Raw genomic sequence first — 26,121 nt, forward strand, 5'->3', positions numbered from 1 at the left:
ACAAAACCTGAAACGTTATATTTAGAATTAAACTAGAAAAATGTCATTCATTTTAAACCGAGATTTTCAAAACACCTCGTTTTACTTTATAGACAATGATAGTAATTTTAATTTAAAATTTCATTATCCTAATCATTTATATAAAAATACTAAATTTTCAAATTCCAAAAAATACTCATTCTAAGAATTTAAATAGTACTTGAAAAGAATTATGTCCAAATTTAATTTAATATATAATTTGTTTATTTAATAAATTTTAATAAAACAGCAGAAGAACTGTGTCGGTAACTGTATTGACAACTAATTAAAGAGTGTTCACATTTGGAAAAATATCCTAAGCCGCTCGCTCATACATCTTTCAACGCTCCTCCGCTCTTCTCCATGGTCTCAGCTCTTGATCAATCGAATTTCGAGCCACTTATCACCGCCGTCAGCTCCGCCGCCGCGGTGGCGGATCCAGTACTTGTTTTGGACACCTGAATAATCAAATCTGGGACTTGAATCACTTCTTGCATAGGTGCTAGCACCGTTTTAACGTAGCGATACGAACTCCGTTACCACGGTTGTGCCGTAGACTACCGTTGAGCTACCTTATTAGAGTCGCCGTTCTGGTTTGGTGAGTGATTTCTGAAGCGATCTTGATAGGGAAGTCGTCTTTTTTATTCAGTTTGATTTTGTTGGTCCGTTGATGTTTGCTGCTTTGTGCTTTTATAAGCTCTGTTCTTAGATTTATTTGAGCAGCAAGGTATCTTGTGTTTTTTTGGGGTCTGTGTGTTCCCAAGTTAGATTCAAGTTGCTAGCTTAAATTTCTTGACATTTGAGTTTAATTGATCTTGAATTGTGTCCTTTCTGAACTGGGATTTTTGTTGACAATTTCTATTGTTACGAAACATGAGTTCTTGTAGTGACAACTCACTTTGTTACGAAACATCTAGGCTAGTCTAAAATGTGGTAATAAATTTTGGACTTACGATTTACTCTGTGAATCAGCGGAAAATTCATTGAGACTCTTACAGGATATTTTCCTAGTTCACTCATATAGCCGGTTGTGTACTTTCATCGTTTTATTTGAGCAATTAGTATAAACAATGACATTTCACCATCATATGAGTCCGTAGCTAGAGATTTGCATATTTTTTCTGGGGCTTGCATCGGCGATTTCTTTCTGTTCATTCAAGTTTTTGGCCACGTAATAAAATATCTATTTTCCCTTGACGTGGAACATAAATGCAGAGAAATGTTTTCTATGCGATACCTCCATCAAACTTAGATTCAGGCCCCTTTACTAGTTCTCTTTCTGTTTATCATTTTTGCAATTACCTTACTGCTCTATGATTTTGAAATGATTACTAGTGTTTGTTTCGCCTACATTTCCAGACATGGAACCTGGTTTGAACTTGTATTGAGACTTAGAATTAGGGATACAACTAATCTAACTGAGTTGAATATTTCATAAAATTTGGGGTCAAGTTCGAACTCGAATTGATTAGAGCATATTTGAGCTTGATTCCGAAGCTTGAAAAGACAGATATTTTGAGTTCGAGTTCAAGTTCGGCTCGTTCTTATCGAAACACATTCAAGGCCTTTTCAAAGGCCACCTTTTTTTAACATTACAGTCTTCGATTGAAGCCTTTTTTTCCCCTGAATATTCCAATGTTTGGATCGAAGCTTTGTTGTTTGAAACTATGAACATGGATATCATTTTTTTAATTATTCACTAAAACTCGAACCAAAAGTACATGCTATTATCACTTGAATAGACAAGAAGTGTAAAAATCTTTATTAGTTGGATATTTGTTTTCCACCAAAATACAAAATAAAGGACCTATTTTTTTATATATATGTTGATAAGTGTTGATAAGAATATTAGGTTGATAAGGTTGTTAGAATAAATAAAAAGTTTGTTTTTATCTTGTTATTTAAATTAGATTGGTATCTTATCATTAGATGTGAGCTATTCTATATATTCTGCAGAAACTTTGAGATTGTAATCAATTTTTACCGATTAATTCAGCTTTTGAAGCTTTGAATAAATATTTTATTGAAGGCGTATATGCCTCTTCGTTTTTCCGTTTTTTATTCCATCGGCCTTTATGGTATCAGAGCACAATTGAAGGCTTCTACCGATGGTTAAAACGGCATATTCCGGGAGCCATAACGCCTCCAGATCGGAAAATTCTTCCACGATCTCTGGACCAAACGCAATTCCTTCCCCTCATACCTTTGAATCTGCACCTCTTCAAATTACGAATCACAAACTAAACGGAAAAAACTTTCTTCAATGGTCTCGTTCCATTCAATTGGTGATTCGAGGCAAAGGGAGAATTGGGTATCTTGATGGGTCCATTTCACCACCTTCTGCCACGGATCCCACCTATCAAAATAGGGATACTCAAAATTCAATGGTGATGACGTGGCTTATCAATTCGATGGAAGAAAGTATCAGTGAAATATACCTCTTCCATCTCACTGCTAAGGATATTTGGGATGCTGTGACTTTGGCGTACTCTGACCTTGAAGACTCCTCTCAAGTGTTTGAAATACGTAATCAGATTCGAAACTTGAAGCAAGGAGATGGTGCTGTCACTCAATACTTCAACACACTCAAAAAATTGTGGCATGAAATGGATCTATTCACTGTCTGTGAATGGAAAGATCCAGCCGATGGGATCTTGTATCGCGAGATGGTGGCAAAGGAACGAGTTTATGACCTTCTCGCTGGGCTGGATCGAAGTTTAGACGAGGTTCGTGGGCGTATTTTAGGGATGAAGCCGTTACCATCAATCGATGAGGTTTTTGCAGAGGTTCGTAGAGAGGAGAACCGGAAAAGGGTGATGCTTCACACATTACCTTTCACTGAAAATTCGGCCCTCGCCACACGCACTTCAGAAAATCGTATTGATCCTAATATGAAGAATGGTAAACCTTGGTGTGAACATTGTGAAAAACCGTATCATATTGTTGAAACTTGCTGGAAAATACACGGTAAACCGGCGAATTGGGTCCCAAACAAATTCAAAAACCGAGAAAAAAGGGGACTTCAAGCTTCAGCCAACTCGGATGTAGATGAAAACCAATCTGCAGCAGGCTTCTCGAAGACGCAAATGGAGCAACTCTGTAAATTCTTCTCTGATGCTAATGGATGTTCCAACTTGGCTAAGAAAGGTACCAAATTCACAGCCCTCAGTGACCTAACTACAAAAAGTGAGACTTGGATCATAGATTCTGGGGCGTCGGATCATATGTCTTCCAGTAAGAGTTTGTTTTTATCATATATTCCCAGTACAAGTCACCAAAAGGTTAAAATTGCCGATGGATCATATACTCCTGTGCATGGTGTAGGAACTATTTTACTCAACCATTCGATTGTTCTTAAGGATGTTTTGCATGTTCCTAATTTGTCCTGCAATTTGTTGTCCATCAGCAAACTTACAAAGGATTTGAATTGTACTGTTAATTTCACATAATCTACTTGTATTTTTCAGGACCTGACCTCGGGGAAGAGGATTGGCAGTGCTAATGCAAACTCAGGTCTCTACTATTTTCGGGATGAATCTATCGTGAGTCACCATGTTCAAACAGCAGTTGGGAATTCTCCTCTTTCTCGCAAACAATACATATTATTGTTGCATTCCAGATTAGGACATCCAAATTTCTTGTATTTAAGACGGTTATTTCCTTATTTATTTCGAAATAATGACTCATTTCAATGTGAAATTTGTCAATTGGCAAAACATACATGTGTTCCTTTTCCTCCTAATTCATATAAATCATCTAAACCGTTTGCTCTAATTCATAGTGATATTTGGGGACCTTCTCGAGTATCTACTACTTCCAATCGGCGATGGTTTATTACTTTTACTGATGATCATACTCGTGTCTGTTAGGTGTATCTTTTAAGGGAAAAATCGGAGGTTGAACAAACCTTTCGAAACTTTTATTCCATGATCAAAACGCAATTTGATGCTACTATTCATATATTGCGTACAGATAATGGAACTGAATTTTTCAACTCCGTGCTTAACAAATTTTTAAGTGAGAATGGTCTCATTCACCAAAGTTCTTGTGTTAATACACCTCAACAGAACGGAATTTCAGAAAGGAAAAATCGTCACTTATTGGAAGTAGCGCGTGCTCTCTTATTCACATCACATGTCCCTAAATATTTTTGGGGGGATGCCATTCTAACAGCATGTTATTTGATAAATATAATGCCTTCCCGTGTCTTAGAGTTTCAATCTCCTCTTGATCGTCTTCATCAATCCTATCCAGAACATAGGCTGTCATCTTCCTTAGAACTTAGAGTATTTGGATGCACTGCCTTTGTACATATCCACGATCAAAATAGGAGTAAATTAGATCCTCGATCTCATAAATGCATATTTCTAGGATACTCTTCGACCCAAAAAGGTTATCGGTGTTATTCAGTTGATACAAAACGATATTTTATTTCTCGGGATGTTACCTTCTTCGAGACACAAGCATTCTTTCCAAAAACACAATCTACCACTTTCCATAATACAGAGAACACAAATTCAGAACCAGTCCTTCCCAATACTTTGGAGTATCATTGGAATCTTCCTACTCCAAATCTGTCAACGGCAGGGGGAGAATTACTACAGCCGTTTCCTTTACACTTCTCACGAAAGAAACATCCAGATACCGTGGTAGAACCAAAGATTCTTGGCAGCCAAGTCTCCAACTCGGAGGTTCGGTCGGTTGATACTTTAGATGATCCACGGCATGATGTCTCATGTCCAGATTTAGATGTCCCTGATACTTTAGATGATCCACAGCATGATGTCTCATGTCCATATTTAGATGTCCCTGATACTTTAGATGATCCACAGCATGATGTCTCATGTCCAGATTTAGATGTCCCTATTGCATTACGAAAGGGAACCAGATCTTGCACACAATATCCAGTGGCTAAGTATGTGGCATATGAACATCTATCAGCTTCGGTTCAGGCATTAATCTCTAATCTGTCAAGTGCAAAGGTTACATCCACAATCCAAGAGGCTTGAAACGATTTCAGATGGAAACAAGCTGTCCTCGAAGAAATGCGGGCATTGGAAATGAATGAAACTTGGGACATTGTTCAACAACCCAAGGACAAAATCCCTGTTGGTTGTAGGTGGGTCTTCACGATTAAATACAAGGCTAATGGCTCAGTTGAACGTTACAAAGCAAGATTGGTTGCGAAGGGATACACACAAACCTATGGTGTAGATTATCAAGAAACCTTTGCACCAGTTGCAAAAATCAATACAATACGAGTTCTATTATCCTTGGCAACAAATCTAGATTGGCCTCTATATCAACTGGATGTAAAGAATGCTTTTTTGAATGGGGATCTAGAAGAAGAGGTATACATGGATCTACCTCCTGGGTTTGATGAAGAAAGGAAGAGTGGTAAAGTTTGCAGGTTAAAAAAGTCACTCTATGGTCTGAAGCAATCTCCACGAGCCTGGTTTGATAAGTTCACCAAAGTGATTATAAAACTTGAATTTCTACAGGCTCATACTGATCATACTCTATTTTACAGACACAAAGATGGAAAAATAACGATTCTTATTGTTTACGTGGATGACATTGTTCTTACCGGAGTTGATCTACATGAAATGGAAAGGCTGAAACTGAAACTTGCAGCTGAGTTTGAAATGAAAGATTTGGGAAAATTGAGGTACTTCCTTGGCATGGAAGTGGCAAGAAACAAATCTGGAATCTCGGTATCTCAACGGAAATATGTGATTGATCTTTTGAATGAGACAGGAATGCTAGGATGTAAACCAGCTGACACACCTATGGATCCAAATCAGAAATTGAGAGAAAATGGTTCCCCTGTGGAGAAAGGAAGATATCAACGCCTAGTAGGGAAACTAATTTATCTTGCTCATACTAGACCAGACATAGCTTTTTCAGTGAGTTGTGTAAGCCAGTTTATGCATGCCCCGTCTTAAGAACACATGACAGCCGTCTATCGAATCTTAAGGTACCTTAAGAGGACTCTGGGAAAAGGACTTCTCTTCAAGAAAACAGAAGCAAGAAATGTTGAAATATTCACTGATGCAGATTGGGCCGGATCAGTGGGTGATAGAAGATCCACATCAGGGTATTTTTTTTTTGTCTGGGGAAATTTGGTAACTTGGAAGAGTAAAAAACAATCAGTAGTAGCAAGGAGCAGCGCAAAAGCCGAGTTAAGATCAGTGGCTCATGGTATATGTGAAGCTTTATGGTGGAAAATGTTACTTGAAGAACTGAAAATGAATGCAAGTATGCCATTAAAACTATTTTGCGACAACAAGGCTGCGATAAGCATATGTCACAACCCAGTGCTCTATGATCGAACTAAACACGTTGAAGTTGATCGACACTTTATTAAAGAGAAGATAGATGAAGGAACTATCAGCATAGCATATACCCCAACTTCGGAACAAACTGCCGATATCCTAACAAAAGGCCTTTTTAGGCCATTGTTCGAAAAAATGGTTGACAAGCTAGGAATGTACAACTTGTACATTCCAGCTTGAGGGAGAGTGTTGATAAGTGTTGATAAGAATATTAGGTTGATAAGGTTGTTAGGATAAATAAAAAGTTTGTTTTTATCTTGTTATTTAAATTAGATTGATATCTTATCATTAGGTGTGAGCTATTCTATATATTCTGCAGAAACTTTGAGATTGTAATCAATTTTTACCGATTAATTCAGCTTTTGAAGCTTTGAATAAATATTTTATTGAAGGCGTTTATGCCTCTTCGTTTTTCCGTTTTTTATTCCATCGGCCTTTAATATACTACACTGCCAGGCCAAAAGTGTGGTGGGAGAGAGGCTGCTGAGATAATTGTCATGACATTTTTGTTTTCTGAAGCTGCATAATGGGGTGACGATGAGGGTGAATATAGATAGAAGGAGAAGCACCATATTATTTTAAAGAGATAAGTTGAAATACAGAAGGTAATGGAGATGAATGTTGCTAAATGCAATGGATGTGGCAAGACTGCTGTGAAAGGATACTATTGTTTACATATACAAGTATATACATATCTTTATCAAGTCTCGTGAGCAATTAAACAAAGTGAACTATGCCTGAGTTCAACTCAAGAAAAATTACGGCGCAACTCTACCTCGGCTCGAATTCAAAAAATATGTTAATGAGCTGGCTCAATTTATTTTAACCCTACTAAGAACTAATTTTGAATTGATTTTTTTCCTATTTGTTGTCCTAAAAAAAACTCTCTTTGCTTGTGCCTTGCTCTTCCTAAATGTTAGTTGACATTCTCCTCTTAAATTTGAGAATCAGTCGTATAATGTGGTTACATTGTATGTGTATGAATAATTTGTTCCTTGACTAATTGAAGTATTCAAACAGAAATATGGCATCAGGAAAATACTCCAGAGTTGATGGGAGAAAACCGTCATCTGGATACTGTTCAACAGTTGCAATTGTGGTTTCCGTAGCCCTTCTTTTAATTGGAGTGTGGATGATGATGTCATATACTGTGGTTCCTGTTGAAGACACTGATGTTTCTGTGGAGAACAAGAAGGATGTGAAAACCCATGTTTTAGAGAGTGGTAGCGACAGTATTGATGATGCCAGGAACGAAGAGGAGTAGTGATAGTGCAAGTGATAATAATGATATGACTGATGATGGAAAGTCTAAGCAGTTTGAGGATAACCCAGGTGATTTGCCTGAGGATGCAACCAAAGGCGACACCAATGGGAACTCAAATCAGGAGGAAAAGAATGAGAACTTTGAAGAGATCAATGTGAACACTGAGGAAAAGCTGGAAGATCAATCTGAAGAGAAGTCTGAAGATGGAAATAGAGAAGGAGGATCAGAAATTGAATTAGAAAATAAAAAAGAAATGAAAGAAAATGGGGAATCTAAGGTGTCAAAATCAGAACCTGTAGAGACTGATGAGACCAATGCTGTTGACACAGAGGAAAAATCGGGTAAAAGTTCTGGAGAGACAAAAGATGGGGAGATGCGGTTGGTAGACAAGAAAGATAAGGAGTCTGAAGCAGAGGTTTTGGAAGAATCTAAAACTCAAAATGGAGTCTTTTCAACTCAGGCGTTGGAATCAAAGAATGAGAATGAAGCCCAAAAATCATCAGAGTTGGAGAATAAAAAATATTACCACTGGAAGCTTTGCAACACTTCTGCGGGGACAGATTACATTCCATGCCTTGACAACTGGGCTGTGATCAGACAGCTTCCATCAACTAAGCACTACGAACACAGGGAGAGGCATTGCCCAGATGATCCTCCGACGTGCCTTGTTCCACTTCCAGATGGATACCAATACCCAATCGAATGGGCTACTAGCCGGGAAAAGGTAAAGTGCTTAAGAAAGAGATTATTATGGTGCCCGTATTTTTTGGTTCATTTACATCGACTTCTTTTGCTTGGTTTGATAGATTTGGTACCGTAATGTCCCTCATATCAAGCTTGCACTAGTTAAAGGACACCAAAATTGGGTTAAAGTTACTGGTGAACACCTTACCTTCCCTGGTGGTGGCACCCAATTTAAACATGGTGCTCTTCATTACATTGATGTCATACAAGAGGTAAAATGTTGTAAGTGCCTGAATATGTAATGTATCTCTCTTCATTTTACTTAATTTACAGCACACGAGGAAATTAGCTGGTCAGTTTATCTCACAATAGCAAATATTTGTCATATGGCTTGTATTTGGTTTAGTGACCATTAGACATTTTTATTTTCTTTTCTGAATCATGATAAATAATTTACTGCTTTTGTTGACAATGTCAGGTATGATATGAGGCATGTGCATAGAAATATTTGAATTATGTGATATATTCATGTGGTATAATTTTTAGTTATAAATGACCTCGTTGATACTCATAGGTGCATCCCAAAAGAAATTCTTATGGTGTGGCTTTTCTGCTCAAAGTTGTTTTGACATTTAGTTCTCTATTATTGACTGTTATGTAGTCTGTGCCTGATATTGCCTGGGGAAAGCGCTCCCGAGTTGTTTTGGATGTCGGATGTGGAGTTGCTAGCTTCGGGGGGTTTCTTTTTGACAGAGATGTGCTAACCATGTCATTGGCTCCGAAAGATGAGCATGAAGCTCAGGTTCAATTTGCACTTGAAAGAGGAATACCTGCTATTTGTGCTGTTATGGGTACAAAAAGACTTACATACCCAGGAGGAGTTTTTGATGTTGTACATTGTGCACGTTGTAGGGTACCTTGGCATATTGAAGGTAATTTTTTCTGTACTTGAGAAATATTTTTTGACTATTGCACGAGTGTTTGAGCTTAATATTTGATATAAAAGGATTATTTTTTGGGCATAAAAAATTTCATTCTTTCTTCGGTTGTATATGTTACTACTTTGTTAGCTAATACTCGATTAACTTCATTTGGTTCTCACGGGACATCAATGACATATAACAATGTTCAGGTGGTAAGCTTCTGTTGGAGCTGAACCGTTTACTAAGGCCTGGAGGTTTCTTTGTTTGGTCAGCGACTCCCATTTACCAGACACTTCCTGAAGATGTTGGAATTTGGGAAGGTACATGTGCTATTTGCTATCCCTTGAAGCTGATGTGGTTTTTTAACCTTATATACATTTATCTGCAAAATATTGACAGCCATGAAGAAACTCACCAAAGCAATGTGCTGGGATGTTGTATCAATTTCCAAGGACATGGTTAATGGAGTGGGGATTGCAGTATATCGCAAGCCTATTTCAAATGAATGTTATGAACAAAGGTTGGAAAATGATCCACCACTTTGCCCAGATTCAGATGATCCAAATGCTGCCTGGTGAGATGATAGTTTATATTCTCAACCAAGTGTCTACATTATTAGTTTTCTTTTTAAAAATTTTGACAAGTGCATTTTTTATCGAGCTTTTCTAATCCTTTTTCGGGATGAACCGAAAATTTTGACTCATGCACCTCTGACATCATTTCTTGTCGAAGATTGTCGATGTCTGGCACACACACACAATCGTCATCTCATCCATAGGAATTCGTCTGGGTTCACTTGAAAAACCAATGTCTTTCCGTCATTGGCTTGTTCTTTGAACTTCTCTGGTGTCATGTCTCAATTCTGATTTAACTTGACTGTTTCCCGAAAGCATGATTGCGTGGAGAGTGATGATAGGTTTATATTACTCATGTTTTTCCGACTTAAAGCATCGGCTACCTTATTTGCCTTGCCGGGGTGGTAGCTAATTGTCTCAAGTCATTGTCCCTTGAGTAACTTTATCTACTGTCTTCATCTCATATTCAATTCCTTTTGAGCGAACAAATAATTGAGGCTTTGGTGGTTTGTGAAGATTTCAGACTTGGTACCATCAAGGTAGTGTCTCCAAAATTTCAAAGCAAAGACCATTGCTGCCAACTCGAGATATTGAGTAAGGTAGTTTTGCTCATGCGGCTGCAACTGTCTCGATGCATAAGCAATGACCCTCCCTTCTTGCATAAACACGCATTATAGACCTTCCTTTGATGCGTCATTGTAGATGGTAAAATCTTTGTCCTTCATAGGCAATACCAACACTGACGCTGTGTGCAAGATTCTCATTTAATGTTTGAAATCTCTTTTCACATCTTTCGCTCCAATAGAATTTTGTGTTCTTCTGTGTTAGTTTTGTCAGTGATACGGTTATTGAAGAGAAGCTCTCGACGAACTGCCGGTAATAGCCTGCTAAACCAAGGAAGCTTCTCACTTTGGTCGCATTCTTAAGGCTTGGCCAATCTAGAATTGCCTCTACTTTCTTTGAGTCAACGGATACTCCTGATTCCGATATCAAATGACTTAAGAAAGTCATACTTCTTAGCTAGAATTCACATTTCTTGAATTTGACATAGAGCTCTTTCTCCGGTAATGTTTGTAGAGCTAGGTGGAGGAGCTTTTTGTGGTATTCCTTGCTGGGAGAATAGACATGGATATCATTGATAAATATCACTATGAATTTGTCAATTAATGGCTTGAAAATTCTATTTATGAGGTCCATGAAAGCTATTGGAGCATTTGTCAATCCAAATGGTATTATCGTGAACTCGTAATACTCGTACTTTGTTCTGAAGGCTATCTTCGGGATGTCTTCTGCTCTGATCTTTAGCTGATGATAGCATGTCCTCAGGTCGAGCTTGAAGAAGCCAGTAGCTACTTTAAGTTGATCGAAAAGATCGTCTATCATTGGAATAAGATATTTATTACTGATTGTGATCTTATTGAGTTCTCTATAATCGATACAAATTCTCATACTTCAAAATCCCATGCTTTCATTCTTATTCTTTACAAATAGGACTGGAGCTCCCCTAGAGGATGCACTTGGTCGAATCTTCTTTTTGTCTAACAACTCTTGGGGTTATTCTTTTAGCTTTTTGAGTTAAGATAGAGCCACTCGGTAGGGTGACTCGGAGATTGGTACAACATCATGTACTAAATTTATCTCGAACTCTAATTCACGGACCAATACCATTCTAGGCAGCCCTTCTGGAAATGCGCCCGAAAGTTTTCGTACTACTGGAATATCTTCCAACTTCAGCTTAACTCCTTCCTGCACTTCGTTCATCATTGCTAGGTAAAATTCTTTGCCCGATTTCATGTCTTTACAAGTCTGGGAAGCGGAAAATATATTTATGTTTCTTGGCATTGTCATGGCACATGATTTCTTCTTGGTTTGGGGTTCGGAGTTTGACATTCTTAGTCCGACAATCTATTATTGCATTGCTTTTAGATAACCAATCCATCCTTTTGAATGACGTCAAAATCTACCAAAGTGAGTTGAATCAAACCGGCACTGAATATATGCGAATCGATATCGATTTTATTATATCTTGAAATTATCACGATTAATATCTCAAAACTTAAAACTCATATGAATTCTTGAACTTAACTCATTTTCAATTTATAGCATGTTAGACTTAAATCTCGAAAATTATAACCTAGTCGTTATGAAATAAAATTTCATTTAACATTGTACGAAAGAAACTAATCCTCAAATAATTATTCTTTTACTAAATCTTGTTTTCATCAAGACCACGAGCATAGCGTACTCTAATACAAAGGAGTTTATTGAATGTCATTCTCCTTGAATCATTCTTCTTACCATAAAAAGGTAAAAACTTATTGTGTTATACTTTCTCGATATACAAGATATTACTTACTTTATTTACATAAGGTCATAGCCTACTAGTTATCCCAAAATAATATAAATCTCTTAACCTAAGTTTATTGTTTTTCACATTCATTTTAAATAAGATATTCAAGATTCTATATATTTAAAGTTAGTGTTTAGCATTTTTAAGAACCCAAACTTAATCCAAAATTTATTATATAATTCTTATATCAGATTTTCTCATATTAATTTTTCATAAATAATTTATCATTCCCGAATCAAATATTTCATCTTAAGTCGGAAGTTTAAGCCAACTCATCTCTGATAAGTATATTCCCAACAATATAGACAAATAATAATTGTATCTCTAATACAATTCCATAAAAATTCGACAAATAGTCAAGAAACACATAGAACGGGATTTTTTGAGAAATTTTTCAAAAACAGAAAGTTCAAGGATTGACATATTGATTGAAAACATACGCCAAGAGTGGTCCAAAACAACCGAAGGAATCGAATTCGGAATTCCCTACGAAAATTAGCTCTACGGAACTTTCTTAAAACGGCAAAAACGCGATTTCGGATGTCTAGATGAAAGAACACACAAGGTTGTGATTATTACTCGTTGGGCCGTTTTGGACGAGACTGCCTCGGCCCTTTGCCAAAATCTGACAATTTTTTTTCCAACCTGGAGGTTCTGATATCACTTAAATGACATGCCCTAAGTCGTCGTTAGTCGACACCGGCGCTATTTAACAACCATACAATTGAAAACGATTAGTCTCGTATATCAAAGTCTAGCGAACCAATTTATAAATCATAATCGACACTTTCTTTACAACGTAAAAGTTTGAAAGCATAAATAAACTTCCGAAAGCATTGTACAACTTGAATTAAATAAGAACTTAAAATGAAACATGACTAACATGGACTTCTCGATTTCTCTCTATTATCAGCCCAAAAACTAAGCTTGTTCTTCTTCTTCTTCGATTTGTTCTTCAGACTTCTCCGGGGAAGGAAAGCAAAGGATGATTGATGGTTGTCACTCAGCAAGTGGGGGCTGATCGAGCACAAACATAACAAATAGACATGATCTTCGAAAAATATCATATCATGCATAACATAGTTCATATAAATATAACATGAGCATAAACGTAAACATAAAATTGGCCTAGACACTGAGATTTTTCTACTTTCCATAGTCTACTTTTATCAGTTCCTAATTTTTACTCCTCTAAGAGGCTAGCCCATTTATCGGTTATAATCTCATCGTGTAAGGGCTATAATCTTATCGCATGTTGGGATTCCCACCTATATCTAATTGATCCCTCACAGTACCAAAACATGGTGTATCGTATCACAAGAAGGGAAAGAATAATGTTCGACCGAAACTTTAGAAAACAAAATAAGCCGTAAATGAAATTTATAGTTCTAAAGCAAGCCCACTTACCTTAGTATCGCTTGAAGAATTCGAAAACCACAGAAGAATCACGCAAACGGCATTTTGAACACGCAGCCGCACTTCGGCCGAAAATCAGTCATCTTGCAGAATCCTTTGCAACTTATTGAATCTTGAGATCGGACTTAAACTTGCACAATGCGTCCAAAAGTAAGTCAAATAAATCGTGAACGGTGGAGATCGGGTTTGGAAGGTTTTTTGACCTGTTTAAGGATGAAAAACAGTAGTTATGTTATTCTAGCCTAGAATCGGAGCAGTTTTCTTGCGGAAGCTATATACAAAAAAATAACCGTTGGATTTTACTGAAGTTTGGATATGTTATTCAGAATATACGATAGCGTATTCTGAACGGTGAAGATTAGATTGTAAGCACTAAAGCGATGGAAATAATTTTCCTAACATGGACAACACTTCGATACTTGAAAGAACTTTTGACTCGAAAAATTTGACAGCACTTGAGGAGAGAATTTCGAAAATATAGAGTGATGGAATGGTGTAAATTTTGAATGACACGGGTGTGATATTTATAGGTGGTGAGGTGCAAAGCTTACGATAATTCGGTTGATATTTCTTCCATACATATTACCTTGCCAATGTCGAAAACTTGGTCCCCAAGTATATGCAATTTTCGAAATTATGTATGGGCTTTGGTGGTTGAACGTGGACTGCTTTCTTGTGCAGATTCATGACGTACCTGTACTTTATTGAATTAACTAACTTACTTGTTGGGCAAAAGTTGTCAAGCATGTAATCTTTTCTTCCAAATTTGATTGACATTTTAAGCTAAATTTCAAAATTATTGATTATTGTGTACTGGATTTTCGAATTTAATGCATTTATTGGCTTGAAAATTTCGAACACCGTGTATTATTTAATATTTTTGAATTTATTATTATTCACAATAATATCGAAATTTCGAAAATACAATCTTATATATGTCTATAATTAAATAAATAGTTACATGAAAAAAAATCGTGGTTTTCACATAAATCAAACCCCTTAATCCCAACAAATAGAAAAGGAGAAAAAGTTGTGTGAGTTCTTGGCTTGTGCTCTTCTCCCTCTTCTCTTCTGCTGCTGCTGCTTGTACCGGATCTCTATGTCCCAAGAGTCCACCTTTTATTTCCTTCTTGGCCAAAAATCAGCTGGGTCGTCATTTTTACAGGCCCCAGCTCGCGTTGCTCTGAAATTTTCTTTTCTCTTCCTTCAGGTGGCGCTGGGGCGTTCAATTTTGCAGGCCCTGGCACGATCTGTTCTGTCGACAACCAAACTTTTCATCGATTACGGACCTAGCACAACCTCTGCTGCCAAACATTTCGCTCCACCACCTTTTTTTGCCACTTTTGCCTAGAAAACAACCAATTCAAGTGAATAGTGGCTCGTATACACAAACTGTCAAATAAATGAACCGAAATAAGGACTTGACACAACAAAACCATGTAACAACGGACTTAAAACAACGTGATACGACAAGTAATATTGACACCTCCTATCAATTTCATTAAAATGTGTTACAGTGCTGTATATATACATCTGTTTTCTATTAGTTATTTTTTTATGATAATCTCAAATGCTAGCTTATTTTATACGTTCAGGAATGTACCTTTACAAGCATGTTTGCACAAGGTGCCAGTTGCTTCATCAGAACGCGGATCTCAATGGCCAGACCTGTGGCCTGCCAGGTTGGGGAAAACACCCTATTGGTTGTTGTCTTCCCAGGTTGGAGTGTATGGGAAGCCAGCTCCAGAAGATTTTGCAGCTGATATAAAACACTGGAAACGTGTAGTGAGTAAATCATATCTAAGTGGATTGGGAATAAAGTGGTCTACTGTGAGAAATGTCATGGACATGCGAGCTGTCTATGGAGGGTAAGTAGAATAATATACCAAAGAACCAGCTGGTTCGTAATGTATACTTCAAGGAAAGTTTCATTCATTACCTCTCGAGTTCATTGTTTAGCCAGGAACGACAATCACACCCTATCACATATAATTTAAGTTTAAAGGAATCAACAGGTTCTTGATGTTCTTTTTACCATATTCTCTTCGTGTTCAAACTTGTGACCCCATAGTATGTTTCTTTCTTTGTAATTGAGCTTTTTCTTCCTGGAGAACCACTATTAGCATATTGAGGATTGCTCAATTATAGCAGTATGTTTGCTATTTTGAACATATTTAGATTCAATAATTTCAGTCTTTCCATTTTACTTGATGTGCCAGAACATTCCGTGAGTGTTTGTTCATCATTCAGGTTTTTACTGATTTGTTTCAGTTGCATAAATCTATTTCATTCTCCTATCACAATTCACACACTATCACATAGCTTGTACTAATGATGACTTCACTATGCAGATTTGCTGCCGCTCTGAAAGAGTTGAATTTGTGGGTTATGAATATCATCTCTGTAGATGCTCCTGATACACTACCCATTATATATGAACGAGGTCTATTCGGAATTTATCATGACTGGTGTGAATCATTTAGTACTTACCCAAGATCTTACGATCTTCTCCATGCTGATCATCTTTTCTCGAAGATCAAAGCAAAGTACGAGTGAGACTCAATGTTTTGATTTAGATACTTGTGTTGTAGGGTTGTTCTAATCATTCGGGTGACAGGTGTAATTTCATGGCTTTGGTTTCTGAGGTCGATCGGATTTTGAGACCTGGTGGAAATATTATAATCAGGGACACCATCGACATAATTAATGAACTCGAGAACTTGTTCAAGTCACTGCAGTGGGATATTCGCATGACGTACTCTAAAGATAAGGAAGGAATGTTGTGTGCCCAAAAATCCATGTGGCGCCCTAAAGATGAAGAGACAATTAAATATCCCATGGCTTAAAGCATCACATCATACACACGATGACTCCGGAGGCTTACTTGTCAGGTGCAGAGACTAGGTTTGTATCAAAGCTAATTTAATACTTAGCGGCACGAAAGCTTAATTCTGTGAAGTGTACTCTGCTATTGTACTTCCACTAGGTTTATTCGATTTCAAGATATGTTTTGATATGATTTTATATCCTTTTTTCACCTTTTTCATGTACATTTTTGGACACTCTCAGATTTGTTTACTATTTTGGCCTTTTTTCTCCTTCACTTACTCCTTAAACTAGATCGGGACAAGAACATTACGGCTTGTTGGATGATCTTTTTATGTTTTTTATGATGCAGGTGTAATCAGCACCAAGGCTTTATTGTGACGTTTTTACTGTTTGGTAATTGTGGGAGTTGTCTTAATAAAGGATGGTAGAAAATTCATTCAAACATGGTGGCCCGAGTTATATTATCAAGTGTACATGTGTTTTACTTTAATGTTTCTAATGTCGAGGTTTTGTGATATAGTTATAAATGAAGCAATGAGGAACAAATTGTTGTAATATCATGTATTGGCGTATTCTATTTTATTATGCACTTTTTACTATTCCTAAGTTAATTCGTCTTTATTTTGTTTTTCAGTTTGCCTTCAAATTAATCCTTGTTCAGTTATGCTACTTGAAAACATTCTTTCCTTCGAAACTATTCTCTCTTTGATGGTTGTCAGATGATGAGCTGTAGGGATATTCCCAGCAAAGACCTTTCAACTCCTTTTGATACAACAAAAATGTTTGGTTAGGGATAATTAAAAGGTCTTTTTGGACTTTGTGGTATAGCTGGATTCCTTGGAAATTTTGAGGATGTTCTCTATTTCTTCTTAGACACATATTCGCATATAAGTATAGACAAACGCACACATGCCGAAAGTTACGATGGCTTACACTTAGGTTGTGCTATCCAAGCACAACCATGTATGATTCACTCTTGCTAACTGTTGGAAATTTATATTTATCAATGGAAAAACTCATCTTTTGTTGGGAACATTTCAAATTTTACATTTGAATTCCCAATAAATAATGTGATTTTCCTTTCAAATGTGACTCTCGTATGGTTTATTTGAGCAGTAATGATAACTTCCATTACCCTGCTATGGTTTATTTATCTAAATTTTTTTTAGTGAAAGGATTCCATTAAAATTGGTAAAAATGTGAGTAATTATAAAAGTAGACTGAGCATTCTCAGGACATAGCACACATCAAAGTAACATCAAAGTAAAGCAACAAAATTACACTGAGTCTCCCCAGGAGCATGCACACAATAAGAAACAACATAGACTCACATACAATCCTGCTTAAACAAACCTATGGCACTAGGGATACAACGAGAGGACAGTATCTTTATCTTCTTAATCATAGCATCAACATCGTGTTTCTCATTTTCGAACATTGCTCTATTTCTTGGATTCCAAAGTAGATAAATAGTAGCAACAAGAGCAATATGTCTCATCTTGTTAATAATTGAGTTACCTCGATACACTCCTCGGAGCGCCTTCGATAGCGCATTCGAAGAACCCATTTACTAGTTCATGCTAAGCATCGAAGAAACCCACCACACCTCTGTCGAGATTTTGCATTTTAAGTAAATGTGGCTTACCGATTCATTGTCTGCTTGGCACAACATGCACGATTTATCTGTGATAAAATCAAGTCTGTCCCGAGTGAGGAATTTTGAGTGAGCAAACAACCAGAGAATGAATCTGTGTTTGGGAAGAATGAACGGTTTTTGCAGCAGTGGTTTCCAAGGCCATCTACCAACTTTTTGAACAAAGAATTCATATGCTCTTGATATCCCCTGAACCATTTGTTCAAGCACAAGATAGCATCATTCGTCGATCCTACCTTTGAAATTATTATGTCTCGAATATGAAGGATTTGCTTAATTAGAGGGGAATCTTCTTTAAGCCCATTCCATTCCCAGATATTACCAAAGTGGCTATAAGTGTGGTTCAACCATTTAATCCAGAGACAATCTTTTTTAAAATGTATTTTCCACAATGTTTTGGCTAACAACGCATAATTCCAAGATTTCAAATTCTTCAGTCTCATTCCCCCATCCTCAACAGGTCGACACACCAAGCTCCAAGCAACAGGCGGACGCTTGGTATGCCAAACAAATTTCTGGCATAAAGCATAGATAGCATCTATAATATTAATTGGGAGTGGAAGGACCGATAACCAGAAACAATCCATACCCTTGTACCACCGACCTGATAAGCTCCAACTTCCCAGCGGAGGAGAGAGATTGACGGGGCCATGATCTAATTTTGGCAGCAATGTTATCCACCAAGATGCTATAATCAGAAGTTCTTAGTTTTTTCGAAGCCAACATGATACCAAGATATCTGAATGGTAGATCGCCGAGGTGGAAGCCTGTGATGTCAAGAATTTCATGTCGCACCTCCGTGTCTAAACTAGCCATATAGATACTAGATTTCAAGAAATTAATTTTCAATCCCACCATATTCTCAAAATTTGTGAGACAACTCATAACCATAGAGACACTTTGTACATCATTACGAGAGAAAAGAAGCAAGTCATCCACATAAGCCATATGTGTGATATGAGTATTAAGACACTTCGTGTGAGAACCGAACATTGGAGATCGTGACATTGTTTTGAGTGATCGAGATAACACCTCAAGACAACGTGTAAATAAGAAAGGGGAAAGAGGGTCTCCTTGTCTAAGCCCTCTTTTACCTTCAAAATGTCCATGGTATTGTCCATTCAATGCAATGAAATATGATGTAGTAGAAACACATTCTATGATCCATCCTATAAATCTGTACGAGAAATTAAGGAAGTTGAATACCTCTTTCAAGAAACCCCAATCTATTGTATCATAAGCTTTCTGAATATCCACTTTAAGAGCACATCTAGGCAAGCCACATTTGCGAGCATACTTCCGAAGAAGCTCTTGTGCCAAATGGATGTTATCAACAATTGATCGGCCTTGGATAAATGCAGCTTGAGCCTCATCAATCTGACCTCTAGTCATCTGCTTCAATCTATCGACTAGCACTTTAGAGATAATTTTGTAGAATACCGCACAACAAGTGATGGGCCGATAGTCATTAACAGATGTAGCTTCAGTCGATTTCGGTACTAATGTAATGATAGAATGGTTCCACTGCTTCAATAGACATCCGTTCAAATATAATTCTTGGACAGCTGCAAAAACATCAGAACCAATGAGATTCCAAGAAGCTTTAAAGAATTGAGAACCATACCCGTCTGAACCTGGAGCTTTGTCTTCATCAATTTCAAACAGTGCTCCTCGAACTTCCTCCAATGTAATAGATTTTGTCAATCTCTCCCGATCACTAACAGCAACACATGGGCCACCTGCTAAAATGTCTCTTTGCACCGAGACTCTATCTTCTTTGTACCCTAAAAGACCTTTATAGAACTCCAAGAATTGGCAATAAATTTCCTTCGAATCAGTTGTGTTAGTACCATCTTGTCTCTGTAACGTTGGTCCAATTTGCGATAATTTGAGATAATAAAACCCGAAAATAAAGAATAAATTGGACACCGATATTTACGTGAAAAACCCCTAAATAATTTAGGGTAAAAACCACGGGCAAGATGAAAAAAATTTCACTATAATATTTTGTGGTGTACAACTCACTCATTGTGTTTCCAAAGAGCACACACTCTCTTAATACAAGAGAAGAAACACCTCACAAATATTATAGAACTAATAGGATGAGAAAAAACTCGAAAAAGTGATGATTTCAAAATGAATGGGGAAGATCTATTTATAGAGACTCTGTCAGTGTGAAAACGCGTTATTTCTTTCTGAAATCCCTATGTCTTATTTTGACAATTATAAGCCAACATTTGCATCCCACGTTTTTTATTCAACGAATTCAGCCAATTCACCCAACATGCAATAAATGCTCCTGCCGACATTTCTCCCACTTGGAGATTTGATTGCGAATCAAACACATATATACACATCCTTTCATTATTGCCATTACCTGCTGCTTACATTTCTGCTAGGCCACTTGAGGATCTACAGCACTCAAACTTTTCAATGTTCACTGGCTTGGTCAGAACATCAGCTATGGTGTCTTTCGTATGGATCTTCTGCATATCCACGCTTCCTTCTGCTACTACTTCCCGTACAAAGTGAAATTGGACTCCAATGTGTTTCGTCCTGGAATGAAAAGCTGGATTCCTTGCCATGTGCAAGACACTCTGACTGTCACCAAACAAAGAAACATTATCTTGTTTGTGTCTGATTTCCTCCAATAACCTTTTAATCCATATTGCCTCCTTGTAAGCTTGAGTAGCTGCCATATATTCTGCCTCTGTTCTAGATAACGTCACAACTGTTTGCAGTTTTGAAACACAGCTTACTGCTCCCCCTGCAAGTGTAAACAAATAACCAGTAGTAGATTTTCTCTTATCAGGATCACCTGCATAATCTGAATCGACATAGCTCTTGAGTGTAAAATCTGATCCTCCATAACATAATGCAGCACTTGAGGTACCCTTAATGTATCTAAGGATCCTCTTAACAGTGATCCAATGATCTCGTACAGGATTCGCCATATACCGACTAACTGCTCCCACAGCTTGAGCAATGTCTGGTCTTGTACAGATCATGGCGAACATCAAACTTCTCACTGCTGATGCATATGATACTCGAGACATCTCCATCCTCTCTGCTTCACTGCTAGGACACATCTCGGAGGATAACTTGAAGTTAACAGGAAAGAGGGGTCGATATTGGCTTACTATCTTGCATGTTGAAGCGTTGCAAGACTTTCTTCAAATAATTTTTTGGGGAAAGCCAAATCTTTCTGTTACTTCTATCTCGGTGAACTTGCATCCCTAGAATCTTGTTTGCTGGTCCCAAGTCCTTCATATCAAATTCTCTAACCAATTGTGCCTTCAATCCTTGGACCTGATCTTTGTTGGGGCCTGCTACCAACATGTCGTCTACATACAACAGCAAAATAATATAATCATCACCAGACCTCTTGAAATATGTACAAGGGTCTGCACTCAATTTGTTGTATCCAAGACTCATGATATAGGAATTAAATCTCTTGTACCAATACATCGGCGCCTGTTTGAGACCGTACAGAGATTTATTCAACCTGCAAACCAAGTTCTCTTTGTCTTTTTCCGCAAAACCTTCTGGCTAGAGAATATAGATTTCTTCTTCAAGATCTCCATGAAGAAATGCCGTTTTCACATCTAGCTGTTTTAGATGTAGGTCAAACACCGCACACAATGCCAACACTACTCTGACTGTTGTAAGTCGAATCACAGGAGAAAAAATCTCATTGAAGTCAATGCCTTCTTTCTGAGCATACCCTTTTACCACCAATCTAGCACGATACCGCTCCACTTGGTTATTACCATCATGATTGGTCTTATAGACCCATCTGTTTCCAATGGATTTTCTCCCTTGTGGTAGTGTAATAAGATCCCAAGTTTTATTCATGTCTAATGCCTTCAACTCTTCTTGCATTGCTATCATCCACAAGGATACATCCGAGCTTTGAGTAGCCTCGTGGAAACTCGATTGCTCACCATCCTCTGATAATAGACAATATGCAATATTGCTTTCAGTGACATAATCTGAAAGCCAACCTGGTGGTCTTCTGTCTCGAGTTGACTGCCTCACATTGGAAACCTCAGACTCAATATGTTCTTGTTCTTCATGCTCTAGTACTGCTTCACAAGAAACTTGACATTTGTCCGTCTTATTTTCCACCTGAAATATAGTAGTTTCTGAATTCAATGTGCCTTTGTCTCCCTTTACTTTATCTTCCTCGAAGATAACATCCCTGCTGATGACAAGCTTGTTAATAGTAGGATCCCACAAACGAAACCCCTTTATTCCATCAGCATAACCCAAGAAGATACATTTTCTGGATTTCGAATCCAACTTCGATCTTTCTTGTTCATTGTACAGAACGTACACAGGACTTCCAAATGTATGCAAATGAGAATAATCTGTCGGCTTCCCGGTCCACATCTCCATCGGAGTCTTCAGATCAATCGCCACTGAAGGAGAACGATTGATAATATAACAAGCGGTTTTGACTGCTTCCGCCCAAAATGACTTGTCTAGACCCGCAGTCCTCAACATAACTCTTGTTTTGTCCAAAAAGGTTCTATTCATCCGCTCCGCCACTCCATTCTGCTGAGGTGTGTAAGCCGTCGTGAACTGTCTTTTGATGCCCTCATGTTGACAAAATGCATCAAACTCGTCACTGGTATATTCTCCTCCATTGTCAAGTCCTCAGACACTTGATTTTCTTTTTACAATCAAGTTCAACCCGCGCTTTGAAATCTTTGAAGATCTGGAAAACATCTGATTTTTTTTTGATTGGATACACCCAACATCTCCTAGAGAAATCATTAATGAACGAGACAAAATATCTCGCTCCTCCTAGGGATACAACTTGTGCTTGCCAAACATCCGAATGAATCAGCTCCAGTATGCTTTTGCTCCTGGCAGTAGAAGTGTCAAACTTTAATCTGTGTTGTTTACTGGTAACACAGTGCTCACAAAAAAGTAGTGACACTTTTGTAAGTCCCGGCAGCAGCTTCCGTTCTGAGAGAATTTTCAACCCTCGTTCTGACATATGCTCGAGCTTTCTATGCCATAACACTGTTAATTCTTCTCTTGAACCAATTGATGCAACAGCTAGTTCCATCTCTTTGTGTGCCTCTCCCAAAAGTACATATAAATTTGCAGTAACTTTTTCCGCCTTCATAACCACAAGCGCACCGTTCACAATTTTCATGATCCTGTTCTCGATACGGGTTTTACACCCGATGTCATCCAATTGCCCCAAGGACAAAAGATTCTTCGTCAGTCCTTTCACATGTCGTACCTCTTGTATGGTGCGAATGATGCCATCAAATATTTTTATTCTAATAGTACTGACCCTAGCAATTTCCAAGGCATGATCATTTCCCATGAATACAGATCATCCTGAGACTAGTTCATAATGATCAAACCATTCTCTCCGAGACATCATGTGCCACATCGCTCCTGAATCCATAATCCATGTGTCACAAAATTTGTGTCTGCCTTCTACAACTGTTGCTGCTTCACTGAATAATATTTCACCACTGCCTGAAGTACTGGCCACATTTCCTTGAGAATTCTTCTCGATACTCGTACACTCTTTCTTGAAGTGCCCTTTACCGCCACATTTAAAGCAGTAAATATTTTTTTCTTACTTCTCGACTTTGATCTACCCCGTATTTGGCTCCCACTGGAGTCACGGTCCATAAATCTTCCTCTTATCATCGTTAAAGCCTCTGCCTGCTTCGAAGTTACCAACATGTCTTCCTTATTCTTGCGCCGGTTTTTTTCTCCGAGAGCCGCAGTTAAGACATCGTCGAATTTTAGAAAGCCCATGAGAATATTGTTAGTTATGTTGATGATATGAATCTGGCAGACTTTGAAGTAGAAGCTCCGCACGTTCATTTTCCCCTATTTTATGCCCCATGGAATTGAGTTGGGCAAATAGAGTATTTAGTGTGTTGATATGGTCGGTCATCCGAAGAGTACAAAGCCTTCTCTTTAGGAAAATCATGTTGTGTAGCGACTTGACCACGTACATCTTTGTCAGAGTATCCCAGATAACTTTGGCTATTTTTATCTAAGAGATACTTGACAATTCTTCGTCTGCTATAGCCAAGTGTAAATTGGCAACATCATTGTCATTCATATCATTCCACTTTCCATCGTCCGTAATTTCAACTGTCTATCTCCAATAGCCGCCAAGCAATTCTCATTTCTTAAAATTGCTTGTATCTTTATTTTTCACAGTATAAAATTGATTCCGTTGAACTTTGCTATCTCGTACCTGCCTGCCATTATGTCTACAACAATTTAGTAGACTGAACAAAATAATCTCGTCTTAATAAAAAAATCTCAAAAAATCTTTTCTGATGTGGAAAATCAGTTTAGGCATGCAACCACATAGCATACTCAGAATTTTAAGAATTTTAAATCAAGGCTCTGATACCACTTGTTGGTCCCACTTGTGGTAATTTGAGATAATAAACCTGAAAATAAAAAATAAATTGGACACCGAGATTTACGTGGAAAACCCTTAAAAATTATTTGGGTAAAAATCACGGGCAATATGAAAAGAATTTCACTATAATATTTTGTGTTGTACAACTCACTCAATGTGTTTCTAAAGAGAACACACACTCTCTTAATACAGGAGAACAAACCCCTCACAAATATTATAGAACTAATAGGATGAGAGAAAACTCGAAAAAGTGATGATTTCAGAATGAAGGGGGAATATCTATTTATAGAGCCTCTGTCAGTGTGAAAACGCATTAAAAACGCGTTATTTCTGTCTGAAATCCATGTGCCTTATTTTGACAATTATAAGCCAATATTTGCATCCCACGTTTTTTATTCAACGAATTCAGCCAATTCACCCAACATGCAATAACTGCTCCTGCCGACATGTAATGCAACTATGGCGTTCCTCTTATTATTCCTCTTGATTAAATCATGGAAGAATTTGGTATATCTATCCCTTTGTTTCGGGTAGTTACACTTCGTTTTTTGGGCAATGTAAGATCTCTCAGTTTCAAGAATCAACTTTGTCTTCCTTCTGATGTCCTTGTAATCCACCGGCATGTCCCCCTGCTATGGTTTATTGTGTACATAGATATTGGTCGATACCCTTTTAAAATGAACGCTTTGATCCGAGGTTGGTTCTGTCCAACTTCTTAGTATCTCCAGATTTTGATTTTTCTGTTGAAATTACGAAAGTTAGAGCTAAATTTCAAATCACAATTATTTAAAAAACATAATATTGGAATGCAATGTCTTTCACTACATAAAAAAAATTTGGGTATATGTCTGCATTTTTTTTTAAAAATCTATAAATTATAATGTAATTCATATTCTTTTAATTTTACGATAACATTTTCAAGTTAAATCAATACACTACAGATAATATAATAAGTCAAACAATAGGCAACAGTCAAAATATTTATATTATAATTGAAAAATAAAATCAAACAAATTGAGAATGATCACTAAAAAACAATGTGTTTTACATTTTTAGAACTAAAAAAATTCATTAAGTTGGTCAATAATTTCTCTCTCAAATTTTTTTAAAAAATTGATGAACTTTAACTTTAAGAAACTTCTTTCCATATTTAATATTGTAACTGTAATGATCAACAAGATTTTACAACCAATGTGAGCATTTGAGAAATATTCATCTATTTTCTTCAGCTTAAATCAGTTGTTGATCTTGCTTCTCTTGAAAATGAACACCTCAAAAATGTCGAACTCAAAATAAATCTTCCTCTTTAATATAACTGATACTCCATAGGAGCCCGGGTCATGGATGATCCGGGAAACTAAATGGATAACCCAAAGCAGAATCAATATGCAGATCACTTTCTTCGGCAGCCGAGCATGGGATTACCCGGGATATTTTCTCCCCAGCCAATCAAGAGCCCGGACTCTCATACAAACTCACGGGAACCTTCTACCCGGGCTACCTCGAGAAGTGCGTCACACTCGAATGTACCAGTATGAGCTACCTTATGCTTGGCAATCGTTTCTGTCAGAACAACATGAATTTGGCGTGTCAGAGAAGTCATCAGAAACAGGTATTGGCAGCCCCCTTGCCATACTTAGCAGGTGGATACTGAAAAC

The 26,121-nt window shown here is 37.4% G+C and overlaps 1 pseudogene; it reads left to right on the plus strand.

Annotated features, from left to right (window-relative positions):
• Positions 1-304: 304 nt before the first annotated feature.
• Positions 305-16,991, plus strand: LOC142546201 (putative methyltransferase PMT26; annotated as a pseudogene).
• Positions 16,992-26,121: the final 9,130 nt, after the last annotated feature.

Source organism: Primulina tabacum, chromosome 1, assembly GCF_025594145.1.
Source record: "Primulina tabacum isolate GXHZ01 chromosome 1, ASM2559414v2, whole genome shotgun sequence".
Taxonomy (NCBI): Eukaryota; Viridiplantae; Streptophyta; class Magnoliopsida; order Lamiales; family Gesneriaceae; genus Primulina; species Primulina tabacum.